This window comes from Ambystoma mexicanum, chromosome 3q (genome assembly GCF_040938575.1).
Source record: "Ambystoma mexicanum isolate Mex_15411 chromosome 3q, UKY_AmexF1_1, whole genome shotgun sequence".
NCBI lineage: Eukaryota > Metazoa > Chordata > Amphibia > Caudata > Ambystomatidae > Ambystoma > Ambystoma mexicanum.
Genome location: NC_090926.1, coordinates 969,989,332 through 970,012,932, shown reverse-complemented (window position 1 = coordinate 970,012,932; position 23,601 = coordinate 969,989,332).

Genomic DNA, 23,601 nt, shown 5'->3' with positions numbered 1-23,601 from the left:
CCTTACCCCATGCCTGAGGTGGAGGCCACTGTCCTCCCCTCCTCTACAGGATCCAAATGTGGTGCTCCTGTAGAGATTTCCCTTGTGTCCCTTGAGGGCTGGGACCAGTACACAGAAGTACTGGCTACAATCCCACAGAATACCCTTAGGTTTTTGTGTCCTCTTGAATGGCCAATCTTCTACTGGTTTGAGAGACACTGGGGCAAGCATGACAGTGGTGGACATGACCCTGCTCAAGTCAGAGGACTATGTAGGTGCTCCTTTGAGAACCACCAGGTTAGCTGGGGGCCTCCCAAATTATCTCCTGTAGCCCTAGTCACAATCATGATTGGAGTCAAGACAGCAACGCTTCTGGTCCTGGTTCAGGACATTGTACCTGCTAACATTTTATTAGGCAATGATCTAGTGGAGTTGGGGTTCATCTATGATGGTCTCCCCCTGACTGCTGCTGCAGTCAATAGGTCACAGGTAACACTGGGTCTGACTGTGGGTCTGCTACCCACGCCAAAGGGGAGACCCAAAGCAAGAAGGAAGAACAAGAAGGCCACCTCTGTGAAGGGGGCTCCTTCTCTTCGTGCTGCTTCAGCAGCACCCACTGGGATTCATGCTCTGGACGGGCTGGGTTCAGTGGTAAACCCAAACTCAACTCATGAGGGAGAAGTGCCAGAAGACCCCACTGCAGGAGTGGTGCTCAACCTAGAGGATCACCCTGAACTTCAGTGCCTGCTGGCTCAAGGGAGGCCGTCTAGTGGTGACTTCTGTAAGGGACAGAGAGAGTGCCGCTCTTTCGAGGGTCTGAGGAAACAGGCCCTGGCCCAGGCACAAGGTGAAGTGCCTAGGGCTTTCTGTATATATTGGGAGGGTAAGCTCCTTTGTAGTGAGCCCACAAAGCCTGAACCTGGTGCCGTCAAGAGGTTGGTCGTACCCCAGGTTGACAGGCTCTTGCTACTGCAGTTGGCACATGAGGTGCCTTAGCTAGTCGTCTTTGGACCAAGAAGACTGAGCAGAGGCTCTCTGCACATTTCTACTGGCCCCGGATGGGAGTAGAAGTGGAGTCCCACTGCAGGACCCGCCCCACTTGTCAGTTGTCTTGCAAGACTGGAGGCAGTGTCATTGTGCCACTGCAGCCATTGCCAGTGGTTGGCACACCATTTGAGAGGGTGGGCATCGACATTGTCAGTCCCCTTGACCCTCCCACTGCAGGTGGATATTGGTTCATCCTGGTCTTGGTAGATCATGCCACCAGGTACCCTGAGGCTATACCCCTTCAGACTGTTACTGCCAAGGTGGTTGCCAGGGTGCACCTGGGCATTTTTACCAGGGTAGGATTCCCTAAAGAGGTTGTTTCTGACAGAGGATCCAACTTCATGTCGAGTTACAATAAAACGATGTGGAAAGAGTATGGAGTAACCTACAATTCTCCACCTCCTACCACCCCCAGACCAATTATCTGGTTGAGAGATTTAATAAAACTCTCAAGGGCATGCTGGGTGCTTTGGAAGAGCCCTTAAGTAGGAAATGGGATCTCCTCCTACCATGTTCGCTTACAGAGAGGTACCTCAAGAGGGTGTTTGTTTAAGCCCCTTTGAGTTGCTCTTTGGACATCCAGTGACAGGGCCCCAGGCTTCGATCAGAGGTTTGGAAGCCACCCGCTCCGGTCCTGCCAAGCAAGTGGGGGAATATGTGTTAGGCCTATGACGGAAGATGACACAGATGATGGACCAGGCAACAGCGTACTGTAAGGTAAGCCAGGAATTGAACAAATACTAATTGGACACCAGCAAAGGAGATCCTCGTGATGGAGCCTACCAAGACTCGAGCTTTTGTGGATAAATGGACTATACCCTTCAGGATCATCTCCAAGATGGGTAAAGTCAATTATCTGGTTAACATTGGAGTCCCTGGGGTAACCCCTCAGGTATTCCACGTCAACAGGCTCAAGCCTTTCCATAGGCGAGCAGAAGTCTCATGCCTCTTGCTAGCGTCAGAGCAAGAAGAGGATGAGAGTGAGCCCCTTCCTGATTTTCTGCATAGCAACCCTCAGGATGGCTCAGTGGAGGGAGTGCATCTCTATCCAGACCTGACACCAGAGCAGCAGTGGCCCTGGTCCAGGCCAGTGTTCCTTGTACCCAACACAAGTACTCAGGCAGGTAACAAGGATTGGCGGTTCTGTGTGTACTACCAAAACTGACACGCACCCATTGCCCACGGCTGATGAGCTCGTGGACACCATAGGTGCTGCCAAATTTGTGAGCACCTTTGACCTTACCTCAGGCTATTGGCAAATATCTCTCACAGACGGGCAAGGAGAAGATTGCGTTCTCAATACCTGAGGGACTCTATCAGTTTGAAATCATGCCTTTTGGGTTAAAAAACTCACCTGCCACCTTCCAAAGATTAGTCAACCATGCGCTCAGTGGACTGGAGGCCTTTTGTGTGGCCTACTTAGACGACATTGCTGTCTATGGTTCCACCGGGGAACAGCATTTGACTCATTTGGATAAGGTGTTGCAGACCTTGAAAAGGGCTAACCTCACTATCAAGGCCACCTAGTGCCAGATAGCTCAGGGGAAAGTCACTCATCTTGGCCATGAGGTAGGAGGGGGTTGAAACCAAATTCTCCCCAGTAAGGTTCAGGATGTACATGACTGGCAGAATCCCGCTACTCAAACCCAGGTGATAGCTTTTTTGGGCTTCACTGGGTATTACTGTAACTTCATGGTGGATTATGAAACCACAGCTGCTCCTCTGAGAGATCTGACTTTGCCCAAACAACTGAGGAAGGTTAATTGGACCGAAGACTGCCAGAAAGCATTTATTGGCTTGAAGGAAAGTCTGTTTAGGGCACCTGTGATGTGTGCAACTGACTACAGCAAACCCTTTATCGTTCAGACTGATGCTTGCAAGACCAGAATTGGAGCTGTCTTATCCCCTTAGAAAACTAAGGGAGAGAACATCTGATCATATTCATCAGTAGACAACTCAAGGATAGAGAACTTAAGTGGGCTACTGTTGAAAAGGAATGTTGGAGCCTTATGCATTTTAGGCCCTACCTTAAGTGGTCTACCTTCAAGGTCCAAACAGACCATAAGCCCTTAAAATGGCTTATGCAGATGAAGTGTGAAAACCCGAAACTGCTCAGGTGGCCTATTAGCCTGCAAGGGCTAGACTTCACCATTGAGCAAAGGCCAGGGAAGAGTGATGATAATGCGGATGGCCTTTCCAGAAGGTATGTTGACCATCTCGATGAGGGTGTCAATATCCTGGGAGATTAGACAACCCTAACCTCAGTCTGGGGGAGGGGGTTCTGTGATGCTGGAAATGCATTGGAGGGACAGGGTCTCCATGTCCTTGTCCTGTAGTCCTTTTATCATGTGTGTACTGTGTTATTGTCCGCACAGGAGTCCATGTGGGACTCCTGGCAGTGCAGCTCTTCCTCTTTTTGGTTTGGTGTACATACCCTTGGGATACCCTTAAGGCACCCATGGTTGGGGGTATATCCCTGTACCCCAGTGTATGTATTTGGGCACCTCTCTGTGGCCCACAGAGCAGGGTATGTGCTGGTGGCAATCCATGCTGAATTTGACAAGTGCTTTGAGTATCCCACATTTTGGGATACCCAGACCCTGCCATTGGAATCACTTGATAGGAGACAATATGGCCTGTTACCTAGTTTCCCCAAAGTCATGGGACACCCTGACTCTGCCCCTTCCCCTGACTGGGTTTTGGGTGGAAGTTCCATATGTAGTATTATCGGGAAGTCCAGGCCAGACTGGCTGGAGCCTTCCCAGTGACTGTATGTTGTGGGTACGCCCTTGGGGTGGGACCTGGGTGAATGGAGTGTTGACCAATATGCACTTCATGTTATGGGTGTCTGGTTTCTGGTATGTAACACAATGAATGAGACAGCCCTACCCGGAACTAGTATGAATGCAGTGTGGAGTGCTGAATGGCTCGGTGCTTGTCCTAATCCATTTCTTGTTGTCAGTGTTTGGAAGGAGAAGAATGCCTAAAAGCACTATGAGCCTGATTGGCTGCCTGCCTGCCTGAATGCCCTTCGGAATGATTGGTTTCCTGAGTGTGACACAGGAGAATGAGAGACAAAACAGTATATCTGGGGACCTCTAACTAATGGAAATCATTCAGAAGCTGAACTCGAAACTTGATGCTTATTCTCGAAGCTGAGCCGGAAGAAGAAGGGTAACTGCTGTTCCCTTCAACACAATCAGAAAGCTGCTGTGCCTTTAAGGAACTGATCCAAGAGAGTACCTGGCTAGGAGATCTCTTCCTGAGCTATGAGGGAACATCGTACAGACCGCTAACCATTGCCGAAGCGCCTTGGAAGCCAGCCTTCGAAAGACTGTCGACCGGAGATAGGGACCGCCGATGAAACTGAAGAGAAGCACACGAATATCGAGGCCATCGAAGTCCATTGCCATCGACCAGAGTTCGGAGGATCGCCATAACCGCTGGAGGCCCATAGAAGCCGCGAACAGCTTGAGGCTGTGTCGCTGACAACCGGAGCCGTAATGCTCCATTGCCTGAGAACACTTTGAATCAAGGACTCCCTTTCTCATCACTGTCAACCACTTTGTCCCGCCGGAGAAAGTCAATCAAGGTCGCTGAAGAACCAAGGAAATTCCGCCGGTAGGTTTCCCACCCCCCAAAGAACACAAAAACACCGACGAACCAACGCCCTTTCTGGGCCAAAGTTCTTAATTGACTCTTTGCAGCAACAAATTATCATCATCGAGGTGCTGCACCGCACGCCTCATCTTCGCAGGGCGTCCACGGCCGATCGTTGACGAGCACCACCAGGACCGAAGCTGCTATCCGACGCCATTGTTCACCCCTTTTCTTAGAGGGATCTCGATGATCCGTGACTCCTGCCTTAAAGGGAGTTCACTCAAGAAGGATCTATTGACGACCCGACGTCAAACTCTACTAAACCAGGTACATTGGGGTATGAGAAAATTTACAGGAGGAAATATGACTCTGATAAACAATATATGGACTGGGCTTGTTTTATATCTTTATTTGCAGGTTGCCCAGGTGTGGGGATCCTCACACAGAAATGCATCTATTGGTAGAGGCCAGAATTCTGCCAATTGTTTAACCAGCTTGTGTTTCTTCTCATGTCTATTGTTGGTTCACTTTATTCATTGATATGTATGCCATTTGAAACTGTCTACCGTTGATGCATTTTAATGGAATCAAAGAAGTAATTGTGGTACCACATAGAGACTGTATATATTTATCATTTTAGAATTGCCTAAGCACAAAGTGTGTTATTCTATGTGTACATAATCAAAGCCTTATTTATATATAGAACAGTGTTTTCACTAACATAGTGTGTGGACATTCCTTTGTGGGGGCTTGGGAAAACACTGTACTAAAGAACCAGCCGGCATCAGCTTAAGCCTTGATTGCTTGTCCATTGCTACGCTTAGAGAATCTTGGCTGGGGTGCTCTGTGTTTTCTACTCTGCCATGTCGAGGGCAAGAGTACAGATAAACCCCCTCCACTCTTTACCCTCATTACAAAAGAAAGACGTTTTCTCAAAATGATAATTCAGGATGACATGGCTGGGGTCTCCCTTCCCCACGTTTTAAGCATGGGACAAGGCGGTACTCCTTAGCACATCACACATTCCTGGGCCTCGCCAGCATGAGGCTACAGATTGTTTCCAAAATATCAGGGCCTTCTGTGGCCAAGTCTCTTTCACACAAAGACTCTTGCCTCACGGGACCTGCTGTGATACGAGCCACAAAAACAAAAGTTCCTTCAATACATCTTCATGGGGCGATCATTCTTTGCCTTAGGATCCCCCTCTGCCAGCCTCCATTCACTCTTACAATGTGGGCAATCAAGAGTCTCAATGTCTTTTTTAAACAACCATTCGCTGTGGACATCCCTCAGCTGGGTTCACGCTTATCGAAAGAACATTCATGGGTGTATTCCTATTCACCTTGATTCATATGCATCCCTGACCCGGATTCATGGTTGCCAAACACACTGTATACTTTGCTTTATTTATATGTAGGATTCACTCTACTTAACCTTCCCCTTGGCATCATTCCATCGGGTTCACATAGCCATTATAACACATGAATTGGTCATTCTCACCAGAAAGTGGGGGTTCCCTTCCCCTAGCTTTCTTTCGGCATCCCTCTGGCATGTTCACACTTGCCTTAGTTCACAATGTTCACAATCTTATCAGAACACAGGGTTCCCTTCACCTAGCTTTATCTTGGCATCCCTCTGTTGATTTCACACATGCCTTCAGATAACTTAGGTTCCCTTTTTACACAATTTCAGGTCTCAGCCCTGAGTCAGGCTTTCATTAAAGCCCCCAGCCAGGCTACACACAGTTATGTTAACAACTTTACTTTTCTTTCCTTCTTGTCAATGTGTCAGAGACTTTCAATCGTACAAGGGGTTTGACTCAACCCTTGTATGACCCCTCTGACTCCTCACGCCGGCCTCTCAAATGGCCTCCTGATACTTTTAGTTTCAACATTGTGGACTAGCCAGAGTACTTCGAATGAGCACCCACTTGGCGCCTGATCACTCTGCAGCTGGTCCTTCAGTGGACTTTCTTACAATCTTAAACACGCAAGTTCTTTGTTCACAAGTTCATACAATGTTGTCATTCACAACTTTGGGCGCAACACAGTCCAGTTTGCTATCAGCTCTCTCCAATTCATCGGCTGTGCTGAACCTGTTGGCTTGTCTTGCCTCTGGATACAAGGACGGTACCACGGTTTGTCAGGGAAGATTTCTTTTTACTGCACCTTTCCTTCCATCTTTATGGAACCCTCAAACTGTATGCTTTTATTTTTTAATCTGACCTGTACTGTTTCCAGTACAGTGAAACCTTAAGATTCACTGCACTGGCTTTTGCACATATATTAGGAAACTGATATGTCCTTCAGGCTGTTAGTACTGGGAAACATTGTTTCCCTTAGTCGTGTTACTATGTTACTACATTTGGTTACTTTTGTGTCACTTGTGGTAACTTTTTATCCTTGTAAAATGCAGCTTTCAGTGCGGTCAAATGGGGTAAATGTTTGTTTTGCACTGGACTAACACTCAGAGGATTTTTGGTTTCTCTAGGTGTGCTAAAAGGATAGGCTGGTGGCAGCAGTGACTTTGCCCACTTTTTGGGGATTTTTTGTTTTTTAGCTTTACTGCATTTACCACGTCTGGCTACTAACTGTGGCCACTTGTGCCACAAGAGTTTTCGCTGTTCTTTTGCCATTGTGTCCTTTAGTCTTCTTCCTTGTCTGAGAGGCCTGGAACATGTCATGATGCCTACCCCCGGGGACCCAGACCAAGTCCAGCGACCCCGGAAGCAGGCATCAAGTTTTCCCAAGCAAGCCCAACAACCCCTGCTAGGGGCTATTTGGGTGCAGTCCTGGCGTCTATGGCACCAGGCTCATAGATTAAAACCTACCTGATGCAGACCATGCTGCAAACTTACCTGACGCAGACCATGCTGCAAGAGCTCCAAGCCAAAGAGGCTTGGAAGGGACTACTTTACCTAGGGACTATTTTTTACTCGGATGGGGCTGGGGAGGAATACTTACCTGGGACTACTTTGGAGGCTATTTAAACCACGCCCGAAGAGCAGCACACGCTTCACGTTATTCTGCATCCAGCAGTGTAACGCTCACTGTGCCTGCAAGTCTGCATCCAGTCTTCTGCCACGCCCGCCCCGAGTTTAGAGCTCCTAGAAAAAGGGAGAAAGAAGGAGAAAAGGTTAGAACAAGAGCAATACCTATGATCCTTACCTGAATTCCCGATCCATCGTGACTTCGAGCTGGAAGAAAGAAGTTATTTTATGCGCGGCGCCTCGCCTGCTGCATCGCTGCGCTGAACTCACCAGCCTTCGCAGCATCTTCACATTCCACCGCATCCTCCTGCATGTTCCCGCCGCACTCCAGCACCTAAGGAGAAGACAAGAACAGCAAGGTGAGCCAAGGGAATACACAGTGGAATATCAGATACCCCCTCAAAGACTTACCTGATTTTTACCACCGGGGGTACTATTCCTCTTCACGGGTCGGCGCAGCTTCCACTGCATCTTCGCTGAACCCTGGCCCCTAAAGGGAAACAAAAGACAGCAAGGTGAAACAAGGGGACAAGCGAGGGGAATCCTCCTCACCACAATAGACTTACCTGATTTTACCGCCGGAGGCATTATTCCCGAGACTTCATACTTTCTCTCAGCGCCTGAATCAGGGAGAAAGCAACAGGTGACATATTGACATTATTTTATCGAACTGTTGGATAATACAAGTCCTTACCAGAATATTACCGGTTGCCACGAGGAACTCTTCTCTAGGGTCAAGCTGCAACCTGCAAGGAATCGGACAAGAGTGAAAGTCAGTCATTTGAACTCTTACGAACTACATACTTACGGCGTCTTGCCGGGAATCTCGGAGTCAATATTGTTCTGGAACTCACCAATTCCTTCAAGCCAGTGAAGCAACTGGTTATCTACGCGCCCTTGCGCTCAATACAGGATGGAGAGCTCATCTTTCCAAACCATCAGGTGAGGCTATAAGAGGGGACATCAAAGGTGATCAGTGGGGAGAACAGCGGGGGTTGGGGGATTTACGCTCAACTCCACGGGTGGTTAATTCCCTTTCTCCATTTGCAGAAGAATATTCCTACGGGCCAAACAAACAAAGCTAATTGAGCCAGTCCAGTCTGTCATCTCGGCCCTACGCGTCACCTTGGTGGAGACTGCAGCTGTCCAGTTCAGATCGACGCCTCTGTGGGAGCCAGGTGAGCGTAACAGAACGCAAAGCCTACCTACAAATTCCCGCCCAGGCGTTATGGATACCTCAGAAACTGACCAATTGGCCCAATTTCTAGGGGAATTGAGGGCTGAAGTGCATTCCGCCCGTCAAGAAACCAATGCTCTTAGGAGAGAACTGATTTTGTCAAAGGAGCGAACTGATGACCTTGCTAGGCAACTATTGCAAAGCCAGGCAGGACAAGCTGCCCCTACCTGGTTCTGGGGGAAATCCAGCTCCTGTGTTATCGAGTAACCCTGTGCAAATAAACCTACCAGGAAATATTCCATTAGCTCCACCCGAACGCTTTGCCGGAGATCCCAAAATGTTCGCCGTGTTTATGAACCAATGCCGCTTGCACTTTTTATGCAGACCTGGAGCCTTCCCAAACGATCAAGCCAAGGTAGCCTTTGTATTGTCATATCTCAGCGGCAGTGCAGCTGATTGGTCAATTCCACTAGTCACTCAGGATGACCCAATTCTTAGAGATTTTCAGGGCTTTCAAAACGAGCATGGAAAGACTATTTGCCCGGCACTCCCATTGACAGGCCCTGGATAACGAACTTTTGTCCCTACGACAGGGTAACCAGGACCTTCTATCCTACATCGCGACCTTTAATAGGTTGATAGTGGAAACTGGGTGGCCTGAGGTAAAACGAATCACGTTATTTCATCGAGGGCTTCGAGGAGAACTTAAGGATGTCTTGGCTCAAGTTGTGAACCCACCTCAAGACTGCGCTGAATATATAGACTTAGTGGTCCAGTTAGATCACAGACTTCAGAACAGAAAGGCTGATCGAGCCAAGGTTGAGAATCGGGTGTTGGTTAAAACCCACGCTAACCCCAAAGGAGCATATGCTTCAGAACCCATGCAAATCGGAGGGGTTAAAGGACCCTTAAACCCAAAGAAAAGAGAAAGGAGACGGCAAATGCAATTGTGTCTATATTGTGGAACTTCTGGGCATTTTCTACAGGATTGCCCTGTGAAACGACCTAAGAAGGTGGTAGGAGCTGCTGATAAAAGCCATATGGAGTCAGACTCGGGTAACGACCACGCCCGACAAGCGTAGAGGTCCGCTTGCCGAGCTTGAAGAAGGATACTCAGACCTCGCATTTCATCATACCAATGGTCCACGTAGATCCAGGGCAGCCATCGCGTATGCACGCAGTAAGGGCATATATTGATAGCGGGGCCATAGGAAACTATGTGGACTACGAATTGGCTTCCAGGATGAATCTACCTCTCTGCCGAAAAACCACCTCAGATGTCATCACCACAGTCGATGGAACTGAAATCACCTCTGGGCCTGTAACTCATTCCACCGCAGAGATGACACTATTGGGTCAGGATGGGCATCGAGAGACTATTGTGTTTGATCTAATCAAAGCCCCACAGTTCCAAATAATACTGGGGATACCTTGGTTGGAAACACATAATCCTTGTATTGATTGGCGAGAGAAGAGAATAACCTTCCCGGATTGTGCACAAACCTGTTACCCAAAGAAAAATCTGAACGCAGGCCTGGCCACAGTAACCACAGCAGTCATGCAACTACCTCCAGAATACCAAGAATTCCAGGATGTCTTCCAAAAAGAACAGGCAAACACCTTACCTCCTCACAGATCGTATGATTGTCAAATCGATCTCATACCCGGTGCACAACCCCCTTGTAGCAGGATCTATGCCCTTACGGAACCTGAGAACCTTCACCTACGACAATACTTAGACCAGTACCTTGCCAATGGCTTTATTCGCCCATCCAAATCCCCTGCATCTTCAGCTTTGTTCTTCGTGCCAAAAAAGGAAGGTGACGTCAGAACGTGCATAGACTACCGCGCATTGAACCAGATAACTGTTAAGAACCGATACCCATTGCCTCTGATCCCTGAACTACTAGACCAAGTGAAGGACGCCTGCATATACACTAAATTAGATCTCCGGGGTGCATATCATCTGGTACTTGTAAAAGAGGGTGACGAATGGAAGACTGCTTTCCGCACTAAGTATGGGTTATTCGAATACCAGGTGATGTCTTTCGGGTTGTGCAATGCACCAGCAGCCTTCCAATACTTCATGAACGATGTCCTTCGTGAACTCATTGACGTTTGTGTTGTCGTATATATCGATGATATTCTAGTATACTCCTCTTCAGAATCTGACCATGTGGAGCACGTCCGAGCAGTCCTTGAGAAATTGTGCCAGCACAAACTATATGCAAAACTGGAAAAATGCATTTTTCATGCCACAGAAGTTGAATTCCTTGGGTTTATCCTGACCACAAAGGGAGTCCGAATGGACTCACGAAAGGTGGACGCAATCCTTAAGTGGCCATCACCAAGTTCAGTTAAAGGAGTACAAAGCATGCTCGGTTTTGCCAATTTCTACCGCAGATTCATCCCAGATTTTTCACATGTCGTACATTCCATCACAGCACTCTTGGGAAAAAATAAACGTTTTATGTGGACTGAAGAGGCTGAAAATGCCTTCCAAGAGCTGAAAGTGAAATTCACATCTGCACATGTATTAAAGCACCCGTGCCCTGAACTTCCATACAGAGTGGAAACTGATGCATCCAGTCTAGCCATGGGAGCTGTCCTGTCTCAAAAGGACCCTCAAACTGGCCAGCTTCACCCAGTAGCATTTTGGTCCAGAAAGTTCTCGGCACCCGAGTTAATCTATGCGGTTACCGACAAGGAGTTATTAGCCATTAAATCCGCATTCAAGGCTTGGCGGCACTATCTTCTCGGTGCCAGGCATACCAATACTGTGATCACCGATCACCGGAACTTACAGTATTTAAAGACAGCCAAGGCCCAATCGTCACGTCAACTCCGATGGGCATTGTTCTTTGCCGAGTTCGATTTCGTGATAACCTATCGACCAGGTTGTAAGAATGGTAAAGCAGACGCCTTATCTCGAATAGGGATGGGAGAGGCAGAAGTGAACCCAGAATCAGTATCTATAATTTCCGAACAAAGGATTCTTGGCATGACTACTCTACAGACACTAGAGGACATTCAGGTAAAGATTCAGCAACTCTTTGATCCTACAGCCCTGCAGGACTGGGTAAAGAATGGACCGGACTACTCTGTCACCAATGATCTGTCTTATTACCAAGGGTGGCTATTTCTGCCACACAAGGAACTACAAGAGCTAGTCATTTCCCGTTATCATGATACCATAATGGAGGGGCATCCAGGTATTGCAAAAACTGAAGCTAAAATTAAAAGACAATTCTGGTGGCCCACCTGGTGAAAGGATATTAAATCATTTGTGATGTCTTGTGGCATTTGCGCCCAAAACAAATGTCAAAAGAAAAACCAGCTGGACTCTTACAACCTTTAGACATTCCGCCTACACCATATTACCGGTTGCCACGAGGAACTCTTCTCTAGGGTCAAGCTGCAACCTGCAAGGAATCGGACAAGAGTGAAAGTCAGTCATTTGAACTCTTACGAACTACATACTTATGGCGTCTTGCCAGGAATCTCGGAGTCAATATTGTTCTGGAACTCACCAATTCCTTTGAGCCAGTGAAGCAACTGGTTATCTATGCTCCCCTCCGCAGGATGGAGAGCTCATCTTTCCAAACCATCAGGTGAGGCTATAAGAGGAGACATCAAAGGTGATCAGTGGGGAGAACAGCGGGGTTGGGGGGATTTACGCTCGACTCCACGGGTGGTTAATTCCCTTTCTCCATTTGCAGAAGAATATTCCTACGGGCCAAACAAACGAAGCTAAGTGGGCCAGTCCAGTCCGTCATCTCGGCCCTACACGTCACCTTGGTGGAGACTGCAGCTGTCCAGTTCAGATCGACGCCTTTGTGGGAGCAAGGTTAGCGTAACAGAACATCATTATAAGGACTTCCAGTGCCCGGCAAAGCAGAAGCTGTTGGTGGGCTACTGGAGGGCTGTGTGTGTTTGCTGGCAGGATGTGGGCAGGGTCTGTCTGACCCCAATCCACAAACTGGTTTCAGTGTGTCTGAATGGTATGCATGAATGTTCCCACCAGTGGTCCTGATTGGACCACTGCTGGTATGTGTCTGTTTGGGCTAATCCTGCTATTGGGAGTTTCAGCACTTACCTGTCTTTAGGATAAGAAGAGGACCCATTCTTCAGAGATCCTGGAGAAAACTGAAGGAGCCAAGTATCATGTCGAGCTCTGAGACCTGCAAAGAAACCTGAGACCTGACTGAAGGAGGCCTGGCAACCAAATCCTGCTGCTGTCCTGGTGGAGCCCTGTCTTGCTCATGATCTTTAGTAGTCCTACGAAGGAGCTACGACCCTTGGAGTGGAGGGACCATCCATTCCTGATGTCTGCTCAGTGCCCAGCCAATGGAAGCCTTCGGAACTGCCCCAGAACCGTCCTGAGGTGAACCGTCCTGAGGCTGACCAGCTTTGTTTTTGGACTTTTGGACTAGCATGCTGCTGGTGTCCAGGTATGGAGTTTTATCCTGCAACTTGGAAGATCCTCAGCTGGCCCTATGAGACTACATCCGGTGAAAGTTCGGCATCCTAACATCAAGGGTCCCGAGATAAGAGCGAAAGCATGACCGCGGATGCTGGGTCCCTTTGCAACGCCCTGCTGTGATGACTACCATCTGAAATAGCTTACCTGACCAGCGTTCAGTCCTGAGAGGGGTGCTACATCGAGGTTTTCTGCATTCTTTGATCGAGAGTCCTTGCAACAGTAAAAGACACCAACCGGAGAACAGCTTGACCCAGCTACTCCTGTCAATCGAGGTCTGCCACTTTTGGCGGAAAAAGCAACGTCGGAGACTCTTCCTTTGTTCTTCCAAGTCTGGGGAAGAATCGGAGTAAAAAGGGTAAATCAGAGAGTTTCTAATCTACCCGTATACTCCCATTATAAATCAATGGGCTTATAATAATCCCTATTTATAAAATATATTGGCTTTGCCATTGCTTGCTTGCTGATGACATTGTTGGGGCTACTTTTGGGCATTAGTCTAACTTGAACCCTCACCCTAAGAAACCTTCACTGGACCCCAGATACCCTACCTGCATGTTTTCATGCATCCTAAATTGTGTGGAACTGTAACCTGAGCTATTGGGCAAAAGGCCCCAGGCAATTTATGGCAGGACAATTTTAGTCAGGGATCATCTCTGTGGCCCATTAGTGCATAATACTTGTCTAACCTTTCCTTTGCAGGAGTTTCTGATGTGTATTATACCCTAACCCAAAGTGAATGTGTATATGTATTTAGTTTGATGGTGTTGTGTGAAAAGTCTACCTACTAGTAGTCATTTTTCTATAGTGTGTATTGGCCATAAATAAATAACTGTATTTTTATACATCCTGTCTAAGTTTAATCTGTGATTCCCGTTGTGGGACCTCATTTTGGACCCCTTACAAGCTCACCACCTCTGAAGAACTTACCCTAGACCACCTGTCACTGCTACCTAAACCGGTTTGGCTACACTTTCCAGAGTTGCTCCTGTCACAATGCCTTAGTATAGAAAATCAGTCCTAACATGGTTGCAGGCATGCCTCCCTGTCTCAGTTATCAATGTGGAAGGTCCCCGTACACCATTGACATCGGTTACACCACACAGCAGCTGAAAATTCCCTGTCTTATGATTATTTCCACTGAGGCTTTGCGGGTAGGGGTTGAAAAGTGCAAGGGCACTTCCCTCCCTTTCGCCCTCTCAAGTCTCACCGCCTTTCTTCTCTGTTTGAACTGCCATCTCAAATTACTGTTTCCTCAGGGGTTTGGCCTTGCTCGAAGTGTGCTTTCGTTCTCTGCCTTTATCCCTGTCGGGAAGGGAAAGGGCCTTCAGGTGTGCGTAGTTATTATCAATTGCATGACTCTGCCTGGCCCTGGTGTTGGGATGTGTCAGGCAAACAGTTTGATTGTTAGTGCATTGTCTGTCACGGTATAGGAAAGTATTTTGTCATGAAAAGGGGGGTAGAGCTTCTACCTATCCTACGGGATAGGATGGGAAACAGGTGTTATTGGGAAGAGGGTATCGCATCTCAACCTTCTGTGTCCCACTTCCACTACTCGTAGACCCCTCATCCAGTTGATCCTCCCCCAGGATTTGGATCCAATAGCGATGGCTGTGTCCTGGCCACCTGGATGACAGATCCCCCGGGACTAGTAAGTGAGACACCTTCATGTTTCTTACACAAGACTGAAAGAGATTTCACTATCTGCTACCTGAACTGATTGTTGGAATTAAATTAAAGAGAATATTGACTGGTGCTGATATCTCTTTAATCCATTCAGTCTGTGTGGAAAAAGAAAGCATGCAAGGCCCTCTAGTGGACAGGCGACGTCTATCTATTTCTTGGCTTGTATGAGAGTGTTTGTGATGAAAACAGCTTTGATGATTTGATGGACCGTTTTGATGCTTTTACCTTTTTTAATGCTTTGTTATCTTCTACATTATCCATGTGTCTTCTTTTATTTATTTTCATCTTTGTTTCCTTTCATAATTACCCAGTGCAATATTATTCATTTGTATGAATATATCTTGCACTTTAAATGCTTAAATAGTTTAACTGTCTTCCTTATTTTACTTCATGCAGCTCAGCATGTCCCTCGCAGTGGACCTTCAGGTCAGCAGGCATGATCCAAAGTTCAGTTAAAGATATGTGTATGCATTCTTATCTACACCTGTGAGGTTTTCTGAACTGATTAAGGGAATTTATGAATCATCCTATTGGTCACTGTGCTCCTTAAGCCTGCTCCCTGACAAGAAGACAGACCCTGTAAAGAGACCCTAAAAGTCAGGTTCTGCCAATACTGTTTTGAAGCGATCCCTGCCTGAAAGGCCAATTTTTGTGGCCAAGTGATAGAGTATCGGGGGGCAGAAAGGATAGCCCAAGCTCCCCGATGTAATGTTATGTTTGCTATGGTATGTTAATTGCACTTATTGAGCACATATGGTTGACACTCCAAGGTGGGCTCTTGGAACTTAAGTTCCCAGACTCACTAAACCAAAAATAAATGCCTTGAGGTTCTTGTTAAACAAAGGGGAATGTTCCATTGAGCCAAGATAAGACAGGAGAGGGTTACAGAGTTTATCAGCAGTGTTTGTGAAGTAGAGACAGGATGGGCCTCATTATGAGTATGATGGTGTGGGCAAAAACTGTGGTAAAGTTACCAGTGCATTACTGCCACATTACTGCACCACCGAACTATGGGTTTGGAGGTAAGTTGGAGGAAAAACCTCCAGCAAAATGATGGAGGTAATTTCCGCAACCTTACTGCCAAAGACCAGCCATTTTGGCAGAATTTCTGCCAGTGGTAATTCCACTGAAATACCATCCATAAATGGGGGCTAGCAACGCCGTACTGCAACTTGTAATCCAGCTGTAATTCTGCCGGACCAAGAGGCGGTAACAGTAATTCGATTTGGTGGGTTCTCAGCAGATTTCCGGCCGAGATACCATCAAAGTCATAATGAGGCCCTATATCATGCTCTATTTTTCCTAAATATTGTAATGCCCAATTGATTCAAAGCATAACAGCATAGGGTACAACTGGTCTTGAGAATGTATTCTCTAGGGATTTTGGCCATTTATCATACATAAAAGCATGGTGAACTCTGCACAAATATTTAAGGGAACAAGATATTTAGGAATGTTGTGATATATAGTATTGGAATAATTGAGATATGGCTAAAGCCAAATCATTTAAACTCTGCAAGGGATTGTGACTGAAAAAAAATCTGTACCATTTCTTTAGGATGAAAAACGTTTAGAGAGTGAGAGACTGAGAAAGGCCAGACTCTGCAGCCGCACCACTGCAATATAGCATGAAACAGAAAAAGGTTGAGACAGGCCAGGCTTTCCAGCTGTTGTGTTATGTTGTGTCATGTTGAAGAAAGCAAGAGCAGTCTTGTTGGACAGCACTATGCATCATAATCAAGCACCCAGTCAAAGGCGAGTAAGAAAATCAGTACTTTGCAGAAACAGAACCAGTAAAATTATCTGTATTTTGTAAAAAACACATTTCATAGTTTCTTTTTTTGTGAAAACAAGCAATATATTTGTGCTTAATACTTATTTGGGAAAGGAGAACATACCAAGCACTAAAACAAATATGCAGAAATATAGCTGGGATTGGGGTATTTTGCACTCTACCTCCTGAATTCAGTAAACTAAATGGCTAGCAACTGAATCAGTTCAAAATGTCCTTGCATAGATTCTTCCAAATGAAGGTTTATTCTCAACAAAAGGGTGGTTAGCCGACACGTGTTTCGACCTTAGTCGTCTTCGAGGCTGACATTGAAATCATGTATAGTCACATACGAGTTACACATAAATAAAATACCATGACAAAACAATAGTATAGATAATTTGTGAATAACAAAAATTGTTGCAGCAAATTAAATGAATCATTTGTATATGATATTGAGACACAAAGAAATGTCAGGTCAAAAGGTTACATACCCATGATTAATTAATCCGTGGTGGGTATTGCAAATGTGGAAAAACAAAACAAAGATATAATTGCATATGAATGATTTGATCAGATAAATGCATTATAGCACCATTTATCTTATCTCAAGTGAGTGATGCACCTCACCCACATCTAAATCCCCTATTGCCTTAAAAAGTAACTGGTGGTTAATAGTTAATTCAAGGTTCACAACATGTGCCTCGCCGATGTTTGCCATCGGTACCAGTATTCTTTAATCCCACGCATAGTGTCAAGGATGCTTGTGATCTTTGATCCCAAGACCTCATTTGAAGATTTTCATGTTCTATCCCATCATAATTGCAGTAATATACTGGAAGAAATGTGCAGTCTTCTGTGCATGGGCCACTGAATAAATAGCCGAGCATTGGGACTCATTTCCATACACTAAAGAGAAATTGTATTCTGTATTGTTCTGGAATCTTTGTTCTTCAGAATACATATGTGTGCAGTGGCATTCTGATGCAGAAATAGGTATATTGTGTTCATCCAATCATATTCCATTCCCAGTGGGAAAGAGCATTGGGAAACATGGAGCTTCTAAGATTTTCTCCCATAGACTGAGAAGTGTGCCTTTTGTTTGGCACAGCTGGTATTGTTATATTGTCTCATAGATTACTTGACAAGAATTCAACAAATTCATGATGTACTGCTCATACGAGTGGAGAGCTTCAACATCAGAAATACGCTGAAAGTTTACCTGCATTTTTGACTCGTTCGCAGTGTGACTGCGGACTCTCGAGTGTGTACCTTCCCAAAGAACAGGTCATATAGCTGTGTTTGTTCTCGCAGAGGTGCACCTATGACTATGTTTTGATTGTTTAAGGGACTTAAGTTTAGTCGTCCTAAGTTTCCTAGTGTCATCCAGACGTGGACCCCTTGCTCACTGTGCTCAGAGAGGCACAGCTCCACCTCACCGATGAGGCCCAACAAGGCTGAAACACGTGTCTGGGGTTGCTGTTGGTACTCTTGTGCAGAAGATAATTGCCCTAGCCTTTCAGTGCTGGACTGGCCATGTGGGCGAGACAAAGACTGATATGCAAATGTAATTGTACCTTCTGTGACAGGTACAGTGAGCTAAAGTGTGACTGTGATCTCTCGAGTGGGTCCCTTCCTAACGAACAGGTCATTTAGCCATGTTCATTCTCGCAGAGGGCCACCTATGACTATTTTTTGACTGAATAAATAGCAAAGCATCGAGGACTCATTTTCATACAATGAGCAGCAATTGTATTCTATATTCGTCTGGAATCTTTGGTCTTCAGAATAAAATAAATGTGTGTGTAGTGGCATTATGATGCAGAAATAGGTATATTGTGTTCATCCAATCATCTTCCTTTCCCAGTGAGAAAGAGCATTGGGAAACATTGAGCTTCTAAGCTTGTCTCCCATAGACTGATTAAATGCACATTTTGCTTGACACAGCTGGCATTGTTATATCGTCTCACTGATTACTTGATGAGAAATCAACAAATGCATGATGTACTACTGATACGAGTGGAGAGCTTCAGCGTCAGAAGCACGCTGAAACTTCGCTTCCATTTTTGACTCGTCCACAGCAAAACCAAGAACTGGCTAGCCTACAGCAAGCGGAACACCAGAATAATATTACTTTTTTATTTAGCACATAGTCCAGTAATGCCTTAACCTTTTGAAGTCTATTAGTTGCTGCCGGATTTTATGTATCTTCCGTAGCAACACATTTAGCATCAATAAAAAAGAATCCTCAATCCCTCATCTGACAACCAGCGTCTAAACATTTGCTTCCAGTTCAAGTGGAAAATTAACCGCTTTTCCTTTGTACTGTTTACCAGGTAGCTTGGAGGCCAGTGGCTCAAGCCTCACTGTAACCTGAAGTGGTTTAATTGTTTGAAAAGCAATCATTTTCAACAGTTTCATTTGATTAAAAATCATCATCAACATTTTTTCGTTTAAATCAAATGTTTTCAGAATGACACTTGCAATTTCAACTTTTAGATACACTGCTTGAAAAGAACAGTTTTGTTTCACTCTATTGCACAAATGGACTAAAACATTTTTTTTGCTATATTAATTTCAGTTTGCTTTTTGTTTCAATATTTTTTTTTGAGTCTGTCCGTTTGACTTCTTCAGATTGTTTCACTGAGATTATTTTCATCAGGTTCAAGTTTGTTTAAGGATTCTGGTGTGCTGTCATGTCCCTGAGGTTCCATAGGAATTTCATATCACAATAATGAACTGAGCGAAATTACATTTAGACAAAGAGAAACATTTCAGAAGGACAGTGGGACACAATGAGAGAGTAGTCCTAAACACGCATAAAAACAAACACGGATCACTAATTTCAATTTACATTTAGAGCAAGCAAATTGGCTCCAACGCGAATCTCAAGGCCTAATTGGACATACCTGTTATGTTCTTAGGCATTTCTTGCCATCCACAATCCACAAATCTCATATAGGGTAGGCCAACGCTTCAGTATTTGTGTGGTACGGTTCTCTTAACAGTAAATCCCGGGCTGATGTATTTTAGAGATGTATTTTCAATGGTATTCCATAATTGTATTATGGTTTTAGAGAGTAGGTATATCCTGCAAAATCACTCTAGACAAGGTACATTTTTGTGCATTGTTGTACAGTGTTTTTGATGTATGTTATTGTGAATTGTACACTTCATTTGTGTACATGGTGTTATTGTAAAGTGCTCTGACGCTCTCGTTAGCCATGATTGGGCTATACAACAATGTTTAATAAAATAAAATAAATCAAACCCACACATGTTAGAATCAATACCCCTAGCACACTCTTGCACTTGTTTCCTTTTCCAAAAAAGTGATAGATAAATGAGTATAGCCTTTTAGGAAATTGCACAAACTGCCATGTGTCCCTTCATCAAAGAGAAAATACTCTGCTGTTAAGATGACAATCAAAAATATAATTGAGGGTCATGCACTAATCCCGTCAGCCTGTCAATAAGATGAAATATATGTTCCACACTAAAAGTGACCATAGTACTACTGGGCAGCACACACTTCAGTGAATTTCCGAATAAAAAGAAGGCTACCTCAACAGCAAAAAGACAACAGAAACTATATTACATAAGAGGAGACGTTTGGGTGCTTCTGAAGACACTGCATCTAAAGCAGCTCACATGTTCTGTGGCACAGAGCTCACTAGTGGCTCTTCCATGCCAGGTGCTAATGACAGTTAGAGCTTGTAACACATATGTTCTAATAAACTACAATAAAGCTAACAAAGAGCAATTAGCCAGGATTTTCGAAATAGGACAATAAAAGAAAGTGTCCCAACATTAAATAGCTACATTTATTTGTTAATGTATTTATTTAGTGTGTTATCGTTTTTTACAGACGTTTCACACATCTCACAGAGTAAAACTGCGAATAATATAAAGTACAAACATGTTAAAACATATGCTCATTCATTCTTAAGAGTAAGTGAGGAATTGGGAAGAAGTTACTCACATGCGCCAACCTTTTTTATAAAGTGTGCAAAGGTGAGTCATTCAGTTGGTGTCAAAACAAATTCCAGTTTAATTCAATGAAAGAAAAAATTCCAATTCAATATTGATGATAGTCTTCAAATGTTTTCCTTTTATTCTCACGATATATTGAGGATCGAACAAACAAAAATGATTTGCTGCCTGGTGTTAACTTCACACCTTATAGTTTCCACATCAAATAACATGTGCAGATCCTTACTTAACTCCAAATTCTACATCTTTAACTCTCTCTCGACACGTGTTTCCCCATTGAAACTGTCAATGGTTCATCAGGAGAAGAGAACATTTCTGATAAATATATATATATATATATATATATATATATATATATATATATATATATATATATATATATATATATATATATTTGTAAATACTATAAAGTGTTAGCCAAGGGTTTACTCACCAAATTAATATTCAGTACCATTTGAAGCTAAAACAATAAACATTGTGTTCAACTCACCCTAATATTTATGCAGTTTGTTTGAGGGTCAAATTCTTATTCATCCAAATAGTTATAGTTGCATCAAATAAGTGGTTAATAACTGATATGTCCAAATACGTCTTAGTAAATGTTTACAGGGATTGCCTTCTAATCAGTTTGTAAGTTTTGTGGATCAGAGGGGCTAAAAGGAAAGAGAAAAGTAGAGAAAAAATATCTCCATGAAGCGCTTGGAAAAAAAAAAAGGTTTCCTGCATAGTGGCTTACCTATTTTTCAATCCTATTTGTTGTATGGTCCTTCCTTGCCGTGATAAGCAGTTCTGAATGAGTTTGTGGTGTAAAAAAGGGTCTCACGCTCTATTTATGTTACTCGGGTGCCGCGATGACGTCATCACGCCGCATCCACGTGATCTAGCGCGACGCCATGATGTCATCACGCACGCTACTCGATCCGGCAGCCATTTTAAATTGGGTAAAGACATTTATAATGCACAGATTCGGCTAGTTTTTAGGGCTTGCCTATGCTAGTTCTTGAATTCTACTATTTCCTCAGTCTGGGCTTTATTTTTAAGTGTGCTAAGCTTGTACGATGGTCAGTATAAGACGACATAAGAATACTTGATATTAATACAGATGAATATAAGGTTTTCCTACCTTTTCAACAGTAAATTTTTTTAAAGGATCAATATTAAGTAAATATCAATTTTAAAGCATCAATTTTGGATATATACAAATATCCTAATAGATATTAATAGAGTTTCATGAAACTAACTGTTTTGTAGGGGATTTAAATTTTTGCTATTGGTAAATGTAATAGGGTTCATATAAAGAGATGAAGAGATAATCCTCACATGTAAATATATCCTTATATCTATCTAATTAAATCAAGACCAAATAAAAATTCAAAGGCAATTAACATGTACGTTAAATCTAGGTAAAATATGTTGGCTAGAACAACGTTTTAGGTACACTTAGTTGGATATTATAAAAAAATCTTCAGTTACCTGCCAACAAACAATAAAATAACAAAATTAAAGTATGAAACATTGTCTATGGCCAGTTGTACATTTCCGTGTCACAATTTAAACCTGTTACACATGTGTCCATTATACAAATCCATTTACATTCATGCATGCGTAACAGTTCTTCCATATTTCCTCCTCGAGGAGGTAGAGTCACTTTCGCCAAGCCAAAAACTTCGAGGTCAGCAATGTCAAAAGCTGGGTGGTTCCTGATAATATGTACTGAAATGGGGGATCTTAAGTCTTTGTTTCAAATTGCTCTTCTATGTTCTAGTATTCTAACCTTTAGTTTCCTTATGGTGCATCCAATCTATATTTTCCCACAAATACATTCAATTCCATAAATCACATAGGTTGAATTACAATTTATCATCTAATTAATGAATTTTGTTTTTCCATTTGGGAGGAGAATATCCTTTTTTCCTTGTTGCATAAATGAGCACAGCTTGCAGTGTCCACATTTGTGTGTACCTTTATTTGTAGTTTGAAAGAATATTTTTCTCTCGTTTGTTATTGGGCTGAGAAAGCTTGGACTGATCAGATTTATAACAGTTGGTGCCCTCCAGAAACAGATACTTGGATGGTTGTCCAGATGTTTCTGTAGACTTGAATCAGTAAGGAGAATATTCCAGTGATTTGTTAGTATCTGTTTGATTTGTTTGGCTTCCATGCTGTATGTAGTAATGAACTGGGTTATAGGTCTCGTTTTCCCAAGTTTTGGTTTGTCCCTCAAAAGAGAGTCCCTTGAAACTTGCTCTGCTTTACTGATAGCATTTTTGATAATCTTTGATCCATATCCTCTCTGTCTAAATTTTTTGGTGAGTTGAAGATTGCTTTGAAAGGTGAGAGGTGTACTACAGTTCCTTTTTATTCTGATGATCTCCCCATATGGAATGTTGTGAATTGTATGTTTGGGGCGATGAGATGTAGCAAAAAGGAGACTATTTCCAGCCGAATGTTTGGTGAACAGTTTGGTTTGAATTTGCAAATTTTCAACAAACAATTCAAGGTCCAAAAATTCTCTCTCTAGTTGCACTGGCTGATTTTGTAAAGGATAAATTGAAGAGATTATTGTTGAGATCAGTAACATAAATGTCCAAATCTTGAATGTTGCCTTCCCAGATGATCAAAATGTCATCTATAAAACGACCCCAGAATTTGATGTTGTTACGAAAAAGAGAATGTTTCCAAGCATGTTGCAATTAAAAAAAAACATAAATGAATTAGCATAAGGCAAAGCAAATTTTGACCCCATGGCGGTGCGTTGGAGTTTTTTAAAGATAATATTGTCAAATATGAAAATGTTGTTGTGAAGACAAAAATGTAACATCTCAATAATCATTTTGTTCTGTTCAAGAAATGAGACTGATCTTGTTTTGAGAAAAAAC